General features: G+C 35.3%; 1 pseudogene; it reads right to left on the reverse strand.

Moving 5' to 3' along the window:
• Positions 1-1,657: 1,657 nt before the first annotated feature.
• On the reverse strand, positions 1,658-4,972 carry LOC136061000 (probable E3 ubiquitin-protein ligase LUL2; annotated as a pseudogene).
• Positions 4,973-12,776: the final 7,804 nt, after the last annotated feature.

Raw genomic sequence — 12,776 nt, forward strand, 5'->3', positions numbered from 1 at the left:
TACATTTCATTCTCTCTTGTTTCTCAAAAAAAAAGAAAAAAAAGAAAACATATCATTCTCTCTTGTTTCATGAATAGGCAATAGATAATAAAATCTTCTCTTTTTATTTTTGAAGAATCAGGAAGACTTTTCTATATGCAGCACAACAATTATTGTATGTAGGGGTATGCGACAACAGAAATAATAACATGTGTTCAAAGGTCATGTATAATGCACATGACCAAACAAACCTTAATTTTGTACCATGCATCTATCTTTCTTACAATTACGTACACCATTGAACCATATGTATTTATTGATGGATTAAAGTTCCAAGCAATTATGATATGGGTTTTTTTTTTTAAAGTAAACAATGACGAATATTGCAACTAAGCACTCTATTTGTTTCAATATTAATGTTTTTCAAAAGAGAAGTGCTATATTCACAACATTTTTAAAACACTTTCACAACAAATCTCATGTAACAAGTTGTTATGGATTTTTAATTTAAACCTATCATTGAAATTACTTTCTTGTTCCCTAATAACAACAAGTAACAACTTATCACCTAAAATTTATTGTAAAAATGTTATAAACTAGCATTTCTCTTTTCAAAAAACAAGTCATTTTTTAATAAGTATTTTTAGATAATTATCTTATTTTTCTATGTTTTGTAGTATTTTTTGAAAAGCCTTCTTTTTTTTGAGAAACTATCTTAATTTTCTATATTTGGTAGGTTCCTTAAAAATGAGATAGATAACCATGTGTGTGTTTTTGTTTTTGGTCATTCTATTTTATCTTATCTGAAGTTAATTTTTTTTATGCTCCTATTAACGTTATTTTAAATCTTCTTTTACCTTTTTTTTTTTTTTTTTTTCTTTTTCTGTTTTCTCAGCTTGAATTAATTCATTTTCTCTTTTTGGTGCGTTAATAACTCTTCTCTAAATATAACCAAATCATCTCAAGCAACTTTCTCTCTCATCTCCCTAAAGTAAAGCAAAACTTAAATATATGGAAACATAGGATGCCCATAAAATATATCTATATATATATATATATATATCATCCATACAAAAAAAATCACCAAGCTTTATATATATAAAGAAAAAATAATCTTATCAAAAGGTAACAAATGATAAGGAAAATATAAAACACAAAAATAAATAAATTATTATAGGGTCACAAAGCTTGTGGTGCCTAGGGAAACTAAGAACTAAGTGTGAAAAACAAAAAAAAACAAAATAAAAAGACAAACAAACTTCAGCAAAAGATTTTCTTGATAGTAAGAAACTTACTATACTTAATGCTGGTGCCAGGTGAGGGATAGTAAGAACTAAACAGTGGAATGGGTGTAAAGAAATCACCAAAAGTACACGTGAAAAAAAAAAAAAAGAATTATTATGCTTGTGGTACGTGGGGAATGGTAAGAACTATAAAGAGTGAAAGTGATGAGAGAAGTTTGAGTTTAGCCTAAAGAAGTAGAAGTGTATAAGGTGTGAAGTGAAGTGAGAGAGTATAAGGCGAATGAAATACAAATAGGAGAAACCAACAACATAACGTTAACACACCATGTACCAAGCGTTACCATATGGTAAATCTAGTTGGAAAAAAAACTCTGCAATAGTTATTGGGAGACTATTTGACTAGAGAGAGCGAGAGAGAGCGAGCTGTATGCACCTTTCTGACTAAACAGGAAAATTTCATTTATATGAGGTAACTCGTTGACACTATTCTGAGTGCAACACCCATATACAAACCTTGGATTAAAACAGATGCAAGGTCGCTATATCTTCACACCCGTTTGTAAACCATTATTGTGAAAACAGGCAAGCTTATACAGAACTTCACAGTTTTCTGATCGGCGGAAGACTTTTCTTAAGCATCAGATTCAGGTCCATTGCTCACCTTGATTTCCAGGAGCCGTTCAATCGGTTGCCTACAAATGGGGCATCTGTCTGTCTGGATGCTCAGTGCCTTAGCACAGCCACTGCACATGCACTGCATTATCAAAGACAAAAATTAGCCACAACACAAGCAAGACAGACCTCCTTCATATTCATATTTTCAAAGCTGGACTAGAGATGAAAATTTAAACATCCAAAGGTGAGCATCTTCACAGGGCATTAAAGTAGTCGCTTGATTAACCACATCCCAAACTTCATCTTTTGTGTGTGTGTGTGTGTGTGTGTGTGTATAATTTTGAAAATAGTTTCCCCTTTCTAATAATATTCTGCTCATTCATAAAAATAAAATTAAATAAAAGATTTCCCATGACAATGCTCAGAATCCAAAAGAAAATTTTCCTATAAACAATTTTATATGTACTCCAAGAAGTACCCAAACAAAATATCTGATATCAACCTGAAGCCAACTCAAATTGGGTACGCAAAGTGGGCCATCAGCACATCTATCTGTGTTCAAGAATTGAAGTCTACACAATTGATCTCACCAAAGAAAAAAATTGCACTTAATACACATGTGCGCACGCGCGCGCACACACACACACACACAACATGAAGTTCTGAAGTGAATTTTCTCTCTCTAAGACTTTGCAAGTCTAATAAACTGTTCGCAAAAATTGAAAGCAATTTTCAGCCCAATAGACATAAAAAACTAATCTGGTCTGCTTCATATCTGCAAAATAATCAGTAGGACAGATCCTACTCTCTTCATCAGAAGGAAGAGAGGGGGGGGAAGGGGATAGAGAGGAAGTAGTATCTGTACATACCATGTGTCGGCATGGGAGGACAGTTGTATCGCGGGGTTCTGACAAGCAAATAACACACTCTTTACCAGAATCATTCTCTTCTGTATCACCTTCAACTACATTCCCAATTCCATAAATTTCCTGCAGCTCGTACCTCATGTCATTCACCCACAGGATCTGTTTCATCACCCGCACCTGGTACTCACCATTCTCCTTCTTTTCAAACACAGCCTTCGTGATCTGAGAATTCCTAACTGGATCTCCTTCTGATTCATTATGGGTCAATGGGTATGCTTCAGCCTTCACCACAAGTGGGTAAATCTCTAAATCACCACAATTTGTCAACTCGGTCTCCTCAATCTTTGAGAAGTCAATTCCAGTTCCACAACGTTGTCTAAACTTCTGGCCTAGACCTAGCTCAAAAGAGATGGCGTCAGAATTAGGCAGGCCATCCTTTGTAGCTGTAAGGTTACAGTCTTCATTTTCTTTAGCAAAAAACATAACTGTAATGCTGTTACAGAGAAGAAGAAAAGCATCCATTAGAAAAGAAAGAGGTTCACAAATGCATTAAGACTATACATATAGCAGGTCTTAATTTATCTAATGGTGGCGGAATGAAAAATAGATATATAAGCATATCACAATAGCTGTACAACTACGGCTAAGCAAATCAGCATATCAAAACAAAGATCTACGCGCGGAATGTGCAAAAACAATATTCCAGTTTCACAATTTCCAATGGCTGGTGAATTTGCCCAAACAATGACTAAACCTGCACCTCCGAAGGGAGACTCCAAATTATAGAACATTTCATAGTAAAGCAGATTGTATCACATTTCTAGAATAGACCTGGAAATTATGTAAAAAATAATTATCAAGTAATGTCGGGCTTTTGTCTTAACAATAGAAAAGTTTCAATAGAAGCCAAGTAACACTTATCATTAACAAATAAGTTCACAAACGCTATAATTTGCAAAACATTCATCAGTTTTATATCCAAAATGAAATGAACCAACTCTTTAAATTCATATTACAACTAAAGACCAATCCATATTCTGAAATTATCTTCACAATGTTCCCATCTAGAAGGGTAAAAAATTCACTCTAAAACTATATTAACAAAACTACATTGATTCCACATGTACAATTCACTATCATATGATACTTAACAAAGCCAAATTCAAAGCATTATATATATATATATATATATATTACCTTCCAGGTGCAGTGGCATCGAACGTGAAGGCGACAAGGAACTGTCCAGGATTCTCCTCATCCGGTTCAAGCCTCAGAGACTCCTTCTTAATATTCACATCATTCCTAATAGTCACTGCCTTTTGATGTTCCACAAATGGGGTAACCGGGTGGTGGGGGACTGGACCGGCACCATAATGGTGCTGGTGCGGTCCATTAACCCAGTTGCCGGGGCCGGGTAGACCCCACCACCAACGTGATAAGGCGGCGGATAAGGGCCCACCATGGGCGGTGGCTGAGGGTAGTATCCGGGGTATTGGTAGTATTGGGGATGGGGAGGGTTAGGGTTGGGTATGGTGTTGCAGCAGCAAACACATATCTGTTTGCGGTTATTTCAGGCTGCGGAGACGGCTGACCCTGGTGGCTACGGTGGTGCCTCCGCCGACTCGCACTACTGCTTCCATTATTTCCCATTCTGTTTTATACAAACTATTCTCAAACTTTCGATCCTGAAGAAAAAATTTTCAAGCTCAAAACAATATTCATCATCAATTAAAAATACTGAATTCTCTTGTTTGGTAGAATTTATATTGAAAAAAATGGAAGAAAAAACGAATACCCAGAAAAGGAAAGATGCTAAATTTGGTGTTTAAAACAAAGAAAACGTGTGAAAATCAATTTCAAGCCATCTATTATAAGCTAAATTATAAAGATGGGATTTTTAAGAAATGATTATTGGAATTAGGATGATCAATTTCTTACAGAACAAAGAAAGGATCAAATTTGTGCAGAAATATGAGAATTTTGTTTGCAGATAATAAAAGAAAAAGATTGTACCTTTAGAAAAGCGTAAGCGTGGTTCCTGATTATGTTGTTCTTGAAACTGTTGTGCTAAACATATAAACACAGAGAGAGAGAGAGGGTAAAGGATTTTCAATGAAAGAATGATGAGGTTGGAATAATGTGGAGCAAGGGAAAGCAGAGAAAGCAAGCAACCGAGTGCGAGAGCACCCACCAGCATCACCAAAAGGGAGGGTAGGCAATGACTTATACGAACCCTGAAACACACAAAATTGCCGCTTTGCTAAAGTTAACAAGACAGTATATAAAAATAGGCATCTATCTTCGTTATTATTTTTTTATATTTGGTGAATAATAATGGTGCGTTGCAGACGTGTGTACTACCACGACCATGTCATTTCCATAGTGTAGGCCTCCTCCACTTAACAATCAGATGTGACGGATTTTTGTAGAGTTTTATTTTATTTTTTTTGTAGAGTTTTCTTTTCTCGTGGATTGCGTCGGATTGTGCTGCAAGTAACAATGATTATAGTTTTAGTTCGCAAAATATCTATTCAACAAGTTTAGGCCGCAATTCTCAAAAAAAAAAAAAAAAAAAAAAGTTTAGACAGCAAAATATAATATAAAAGTATAGTTTAGGATAATAAACAAGTAAAATGTCATTTTCTTTTTCCTTTGATTGTGCCTTAAGCATATGTCACAACCTTTCAAAAAAAAGCATATGTCACAACTAGATTGGATAACTATTTGTACGATCGAAATCAAATTCGTCATTTTTTTACTTTGAGAAATACTATGTCAATAATATTTTCATAATAAATTTTAAATGAAAAGTTGTTGTTGGTTGTTACATATGGACATAAAATAATTTTAGTTTTAGATTTAAATTAGAATCATTAACAACTTAATACTTATGATTTGTCCAGCACTTCTCTTCTACATCGAACAATTTATTATTTTTGGTTTCCAAATAAATGCTGGTATGTTTCTTGAACATTGTACTAATGAATCCCAAGTTGTGCATGTCGCATGACTATGGGGTTGCAAAATGTTGCTGAGCTCTTTTTAGGATGGGATGTTTTCAAGGGATAGTTGATGATCTAAGTCGATCCTTGTTTAGTAGGTTTCTTGTTCTAGAAAGCTAACTAGGCTCCCTTTTATAGCCAAAATTAGAAACTCGTCTACCTATAATGCTTATCCACCCTTGTTGAATACCAAAGTCCTTCGATGAGTTTTTTTATTAGTACTTGTAGTAGATATAGGCTTTATTTCCATATTAGGTAACTAGCAATTAGAAAGTGCATGTTATAGGGTTGCGTTTGCCATTGACTGAAAAAATCACGGGTGGTGCCACCTTAAGGCTAGGGTGGTCCTTTAAATTTTTTTATTTGTTACCTTTCAAAAAAAATTTGGGAACATTCTCAGTTTTTTTTATGCCAATAAAATAAAATTTTGTTTCATAATTTGTTATACATTCAGTGGATGAATGATTGCTTAGTTATGTACATTGAAAGAGATATACCTTGTAGTATTGATAATGAGATTATTATACAACGATTTCAAAATATGAAAACTCGTAAAAAATAATTGTAAACTTTATGTATTTGCGTGTTTTTTTTTTTATTGTTATTGTTGTCAATATATAAATTTCTCTTTTTGTTAGATTATATAATTTATACTTTTTAAGGAATACCCTAAAAAAAATTTCTGGAGCTGCCACTTGAAAAAAAAATAGTTTTTTTTTTTAATTACTATTTAGCTTATTTTTGTTATTATTCAGCTTATTTTTGCTACTATTCATAAGTCATTTTATATTTTTTGGTATTATTCATGAGTTTTACTGTATTATTTTAGTTAACTATAAATTTATCTACAGTGTTTTTAATAAAAAGTTTTTAAGTTTCAGCTTAAACGAGCTAATATTCATCTTCATTATTAATCTTCGTGGCAGTATGGAAGGCAAGTTACAACATAATGCACAAGTGGGTTGACTTTGTTAGTGATAAATTCAGTTGACAATATGTCCAGGGGTGTTAAAAATAGACGTATGCACCTTATTATGGCATACTTACTTTTGTTCTCTAAGAGCACGTGTTTCCCTTAAGACACAAACCCAAAAGTCGTGGTAGAATACAACATTTTTGGATTTACCTCCCCTTCTTACCAAACCTTACCTCCCTGGAGTTTTGATTGTACCAGGTTGAGCTACTTTGCAAGCTTTGGTAGCTAATAGACCCATTCGACCATAAAAATATTGACTTTTGCAATGAGGAACAACCACATGTTGTGGTTCTTTATGGTTGACTTTAGGCCATTTAGGTTCCTCGTTGCTTGTTGGATCTCTTTCCGTTCTAGTATTCTACCATATTGAGCATTTTAGTTCACAATATAACCTGGGCTAATTTTCCCAAACTTTATTAGCTCGTGAATTTGGGTTTGTGACTTGAGCCATCATGAGAATTTGTTGGGGCCCAATTGTCCCAAGCTTAGGGTTGTTGATCCTTTCTACAAAAGGCTTAAGTGTGACTGGTTTTGGATTTATGAGTTTAGAGTGCACGGCTCAAATTTAGCATTATGACCCAATAGGAAGAGAACATGTATTTTTCTTGTTTTTGGGACATAGCCTGTGATGAACTTTCTTCTCAAGAGTCAAGGTACAATAGGGAAAAATTACTGATTAAATGATTTAGCACTGCAACACAACGGTTTGATTTTAATAATTGTTTGTGTTTGTCATCAGTCTTATAGCTTTCAAGTTTTTTTATTTATTTTTTATAAAAAAAGTCTATCTCTCTCTATACATGAATTTACAATAGCATTATAGCGTCAAGAGCCTTATAACTTAACTGAATAACACATTTCAGTGTTTCCAATAGAGACATCCAACGATTTTAATCCCCCTCTTTTGTTGTAATTATTGAATTATCAATGATGATGCTGAAAAAAATACCAATGAGCCATACGGCCCTCACGCGCTTCAAACAAGAACCTGTACAACACAAAAGCTAAAGACCTTAAGAGGAGTATCGGTGTGGTATCGGCCAAAAACCCTCTGAAGGTCAAGTTAAAACTTCTCACAACTATAAAGTGCTAAACCGGGGTCAATTATGCGTACCTTAGTTTGTGAGGGTATTGGGGCTTTTATAGTAATAGAGGGTTGACCTCTCTTCCTTGGGCTAGAAGTCTTTTCCTTATAGGAATCCTCATGAGCGTATATTGCAGAATCCTTTCCTTGTAGGAGATTAACACTAAGTGTAGGATACAAGACATTTCCTTATATACTCATGCGTGGTGATCAAGACAAACCACGTTAGGCTCGTTAGCTTCGCCTACTCCCTTCAGCTTTATTAGCGTCGGCTACCTATCTGCATTGCTTAAGGTCAACTTGTCGGCTATGCGGTGAGTTTCGTGGACTCCCTAACATTGTCACTTACTAATGGATCCCGACGGAGGTTTGCTTACCTTCTTGAGCTTGTTCTCATCAGCTTCCTCTTATGCTTACTGTTTTTAGCTTACTCTTCAACTTACTGCCTTCAACTTACTGTCTTTAGCTTACTATCTTCAGCTTGTTCTCATCAGTTTCCTCTTATGCTTACTGTCTTCAGCTTATTGTCTTTAGCTTACTCTTCAGCTTACTGCCTTCAGCTTACTCTCTTCAGCTTACTATCTTCAGCTTACTTTTTAGCTTACTGCCTTCAGCTTACTCTTTAGCTTACTGCCTTCAGCTTACTGTTTTCAGCTTACTCTTCAGCTTTTCATTCTGTCCGGGTGTAGATGCCATCAGGTCGTAAGATGAAGTCGTCAGCTTAGAGACTGACAGCTTCATCTTGTGTGAAGTCTTCAGCTTAAAAACTGATAGCTTCATCTTACGTGATGTCTTAAGTATGTATAATAGAGTTGATGGGTCTTTGGAGATTAACAACTTCTTTTATTTTTTCAATTAAAAATTCCCCGTATCAATCAACAAACAAAAAAAAAAAAAAAAATCATTCAAAATTATTATACTATTTATTAAGAGAGGAATGCATTTGTAATCAATTTGCAAGCCTAAGGCACTTAATTTGGAGAGAAAAAAAGTGTGCAATTTTCATTGCACCTCTTAACCTATGCATCAACTGTTATTTATTTATTTATTTTAAAATTTGTTATTTGAACAACTATGGTCTTAAAAAAGGTATGTTAGAGCATCCGTAGCAGATGGTGTAAAAATTATGTCATTTTGTCACACCAAACACCTAATTTATTATTTTACCACATCATTTTACAACATTACATTTATCAGATGTTCTATAATTCAATTCTATACATTAAAATAATATTTACTACACATTAAAATAATATATTATCCCATCCCATTACCATTAACAAGAACAACAGCAACAACAACCCACACCGCCACAGCTCACAACCACCGGCCACCCCACAGATCAACCACCGACCACCAATATCAGCCACTGCTACCAAAAAAAAAAACTTAAACAAACACTACAACCAATATCAGCCCCTACACAAAAAAAAAAAAAAAAAAAAAAAAAAACACTATCAACCAAAATCAAATACTCATCCCAAATCTTACACCCACAATCCGATCAGCCTACCACCATCAACAATCCAATCAGCCTACCACCATCAACCACCAACAATCAAAATAACCAACCACCAAAAAAGAGAGAGAGAGATCGGCGAGATCGGAGCGGCGATGACGATGGCGATGATCGGAGTGGCCTCGCCCATGCCGCTGGCGCCTCCGACGGTGATGACGATGGCGATGATCCAATCGGAGTGGCGATGAGAGAAGAGCTGGGCCCGATCGGAGTGGCGATGGCGATGAGAGAAGAGCGATGATCAGATCGGAGTGGCGATCCGATCGGAGTGACGATGGCGATGTGAAAGCTGGGTTCGATGGCGATGGCGATGGCTAGAGAACAGAGAGGAGAGAGCGAAGAAAAGGGGAAAAAAAAAACGGTGAAGGATATAGATCAGTGATGGTAGCTCATATTCATGAACGGGAAGAAAATAGAGCAACAGGGAAGAGGGAAGCGAAAAGAGAATGAGAGAGTGGAGATGGAGATGGAGGCGGTGAATGCTGAACACTGAAGGAGATGAAAGAGAAATGAGAGTGAATGAGGAATAAAAAATTAATAAACCAATATACCACATATTACCGTACAGTTGTAAATTTGTGATTGTACTGTTCAATGTTGCAAAAAATATAACATTTACACCATCTGATAAATGGGGTTAAACTTGGTTTGGTGTGGGATATGTGCCAAATATTTAGCATTTGGCACATATCCCACATCTGCTGTGGGTGCTCTTATAAAAGTATGAGGAGGTTCAAATTAAGATTGTTCATTAAATTGATAGGCTTTTGGGCCAGCAATATCGGGCCTAAAATTTCCAAACTTAGAGTCAAGCGTCCAATGATTCTCAAAAAAAACAAAGAGTCAAGCAATCGTCATGTTTTAGAAATTTCCTCTCCCTCGTTCTCATCAGTCATTTCTCTCAACTGTCACATTCAGCTATATATTAATATAATCAAAAGCTGGGAATGGCACAAAAAACTGAAACCTCCTCCCTCCTTCATGATAAATCCCAGGGAGGCCCTGCCGCTATTCACATTCTTTGTCGTTTGCTCGCTGACGACCACTAATTTGTCTCAAACTATCACAAATCCTTCGGTTGAAATCAATGATGCTACACCATTTCTGGGTTTACTCCCAAGAAACCACAAGAACAAAAACCTAGAATGCAAAGAAATTGGAAATAAGTTTGGCTTTAAATAAATCAGTTTATTTGTTAAGAGTTTTATAATTTAATTGGCACTTTCTAACGTTTTCAATGGAGAAATATATATTCAAATTCTTATCTTTTATTTGTTAAAATCACTTTTTTCAATTGACATTTTATAACGTTTTTAGTGAAAATATTCAGGTTCAAATGTGAATTTTGAACAGTTTTAACCAATAGATCAATCAACAGTGAACACCCTTAACCTCTTTGAACAAAATGTTAACCACACAGCAATTTCCCGGATCAATGCATTCACATTGGTTTAAGATTTATTTTGCATATTCATAAAATTTGATTCGGCTATGCAGCAAAATTAATTGTGGAAATTAGTAACTTTCTAAAATTGGGTAAACGATCTTGTATTTGTATGCCTATCATAATATCCTTGCCTATAAAGAAAAGCTATATATATATAAGACAAAATGCAACATCGATAGGTATATTATTTAACATTATATTTCTGTCAAACGAAATAGTGTTGATTTTGTTGCTTTCTAGTTTCTATCATGATTCATTACCAGACGAATAACATTAACAATAACGACAACTAGAAATAGTGTGACTTATCCCATCCGCAACTTGAAATACTCTCTCGAGCACAAAAAGACACGCATTTGTCATTTCAAGGCGATCTCAGATCACCAAAACCGTTCAAACAATGGGACAGTATCTCAATTTGAATTGTTCATCGACCAATAAATCAGCTGCAACTTTCATTAATCTTTCCATAACTGTTATAGTCATCTCAAGGAAGAAAAAAATACAATATAAAAAGGTAATAAAAAAACATCCAAAAAAAGAGAGAGAGGCATAGCTGTAGTTAAGTCATGGAGGGTTGTCAGTGCTCTTTCTTCTTTTATGCACTCAATTATACAGTGTAACAGTGTTTTTTTTTCCTTCTTCTCTCTCTCCTCTTTACACACACTGGAAAACATTTTCCAGAAAAATGAGTTATTTAAATATTTTTGGTTGTTACTCTGAAAGTGATTTTAAAACATTATCAATTGACTTGCACGGATAATGTTTCGTGTAGGCACGATGATGGCAATTGATCCTAATTCATGGAAGAGGTCGCGGTGGTTATAGCGGTGGGGGTGGCAGCAAACAATGGCGAATGATAGTGGTGTGGTGGCGATGACGAATGATAGTGGTGTGGTGGTGATGATTGGATGCTGATGCCGATGGTGATGGTGATGACAGAACAAAGGAATGAAATGGGCAACGATAGAAACGAATGAATTTTTATTTTATTTTTTTATTTTTTGGTTTTGGTCTTGTTTTTCCACTGTTTATTGTTGACTTCCACTTTCCATCCTAACAAACACCAAAAAAAAAATCGGAAATATTTTTGTCTGAAACTAACATGGGATAAAAGAAGCATGGGGGCAATAAAATGGAATCAGGAATAAAGGCATGTAACTTATAGCTCTATGGGGAACATTGAAGCTTGAAAGGAGATTAAAAATGGTTTCGTACTTTTTTCCCCCTGAACTAAAGATTCCTCAGCCCAGAAGGGAACGACAGGAAACATTTTGTCCGTTTCAACTTATTTTATTTTGACCGCATAATAAGTTTTCTGCCGACTTCCAATTTCCATTGTACCAGGAAGAAAACATTGTCAGTCAAGACAAACATTGGGTAAAAAGAGATGCACCAAAGCAATGAAATAGTTTCAGGAATAAGAATGCGAATGTTTCAAACTTTTTTCCATGGAATAAATGCGGAAAAGAAGAGAGACCAGACAAACAGAAAAACAGAAATATAGAACCTCAACAAAGGGCCTACTTTAAGCTAGGAAAGCATCGCTAAGTGTACTATGAGAAGCATGCAAATTGCATCTAACCACCTCATTGGAAACTCATCCGAGTATCTGACCACATCGAAGAACACATCAAACTAGATAAAACCTCAAACTAGTTATTATTTCTATTTACATCACCTCGAATCCACTGCCAGCATTTATTAAAGAACCACAGCCTAAACTGCTACGGCCTACAATGATGCACAAAACATTGGCAGCTCTTACCAAAGAGCTGTGGCTTACATGTGCACAAAATATTAGAGCTTGAAAAGAAAGTAGATGTTTAATTCATAAATAAAATGATAAACACTGACTGCTACTATAACAAATTGAAGCAAACGCCACTGATAGCAGAAATTAGAACAAGTAGTGCGTATGTTCTACTATCACTAAGATACTCCGAGCTATTGGAGACCCTTTTGGAGCAGGTTAGTTGCATTGAAATTGGAAAAGAACCTGAAACATTCCAATAACAAGCACCAAACCTAGAGCATCACATAA

This window comes from Quercus suber, unplaced genomic scaffold (assembly GCF_002906115.3).
Source record: "Quercus suber isolate HL8 unplaced genomic scaffold, Cork oak 2.0 scaffold_377, whole genome shotgun sequence".
Taxonomy (NCBI): Eukaryota; Viridiplantae; Streptophyta; class Magnoliopsida; order Fagales; family Fagaceae; genus Quercus; species Quercus suber.